Here is a 1446-nt window from a genome sequence, read left to right as displayed (position 1 = left end):
TATCTTGTAAAATGTTCTTAAAAGTTTCAAACATGAACGTAAGACAAGTTAATAATTACATCACCTGTTAATCCTCTAAAAAAACTTCAGTATAGACTTCGAAAAGTTTCAAACATGAACCAAAAACACGTTAATAATTACATCACCTGCTAAACCTTTATAAACACTTCAGTATAGACTTCGAAAAGTTTCAAACATGAACCTAAAACACGTTAATAATTACATCACCTGTTAAACCTTTATAAAAGCTTCAGTATAGACTTCGAAAAGTTTCAAACATGAACCTAAAACACGTTAATAATTACATCACCTGTTAAACCTTTATAAAAACTTCAGTATAGACTTCGAAAAGTTTCAAACATGAACCTAAGACAAGTTAATAATTACATCCCCTGTTAAACCTTTATAAAAACTTCAGTATAGACTTCGAAAAGTTTCAAACATGAACCTAAGACAAGTTAATAATTACATCACCTGTTAAACCTTTATAAAAACTTCAGTATAGACTTTGAAAAGTTTCAAACATGAACCTAAAACACGTTAATAATTACATCACCTGAATGATAAAATAGAAATATCTGTTTGTTTTTATCGTCCCCTAGCGGTAAGTTTACGGACTTAGAACGCTAAAATTCGAGGTTCGATTTCCCGCAGTGGATAGCCCAATGTGACTTTACGTTAAAACAAAACAAACATACCATCTTTATCTCTCCATTTCGATTAAATATTTCTAGGCTGATAATTTTGTGTTTCCTCCATCCAGTCTTAGTGTCGTTGCAACACAATGATCACGTGATAATTTGTGGGTTTACTCTTTACGTTCCCGTATGTATTACCAAAGTTTCTGGAGTAGGGGGAGATTATTTAAGATCAAAAGTGGGAGTTAGTACCTTGCTAGACACTGCCTAATGCAGTAATAAAGCCATTGTTATTGTCGAATGAAATATCCATCGTTCTACTGACAATGTGAAGTCGAGCTGATAAGAGACCAGCGAGGTGGTTCAGCCAGTAACGATTATACATAACGGTCACGTACACACACACTCTCGACCAACCAGCTTTTCGCGTGCACACTCTCGACTTCCTCTTCAGACGATCTAATAGATTGGGCCTTTTGACAAGCAGGGCTGAATATGAAGAATTTCGGTGTTAATTTCTCTTCTTCAACAACAATGCAAGTTGTTGTGGTGCATAATAAAGATTTAGTGTGTCCTAAACTTCTTCCCACTAAAATATCCTGCCCTAAAAATGAATGTGTGCTGAATGTGAAAGTGAAACAGGTATGTCGGTCTTCCATCATTTCTCGGTTTTCAGATCGTCAGTAGACCGTAGACCGCTGAACGTTGTGTTTCTCACATCGTAATTAAAAACGTTTTTAAAAATTTGGAAACAACAATCTTTTTTGTTGCGATAGATGCTTCGAATGAAGAAAGATTACAACAAATG

The 1446-nt window shown here is 34.8% G+C and overlaps 1 protein-coding gene across 1 annotated transcript in view; it reads right to left on the bottom strand.

The window, feature by feature from the left end:
• The window catches only part of LOC111089239, a 12772-nt gene extending 11798 nt beyond the window's left edge, over positions 1-974 (bottom strand). Inside the window, exon 1 of the mRNA XM_022401375.1 lies at positions 699-974. The gene's annotated coding sequence lies outside the window, so the exon portion shown is untranslated. The remainder of the gene's footprint in view (positions 1-698) is intronic.
• Positions 975-1446: the final 472 nt, after the last annotated feature.

Source organism: Limulus polyphemus, unplaced genomic scaffold (genome assembly GCF_000517525.1).
Source record: "Limulus polyphemus unplaced genomic scaffold, Limulus_polyphemus-2.1.2 Scaffold5651, whole genome shotgun sequence".
Lineage (NCBI taxonomy): Eukaryota > Metazoa > Arthropoda > Merostomata > Xiphosura > Limulidae > Limulus > Limulus polyphemus.
The sequence above is the reverse complement of the archived record's forward strand: the minus strand, read 5'-3'. Positions and strand labels throughout refer to the sequence as shown.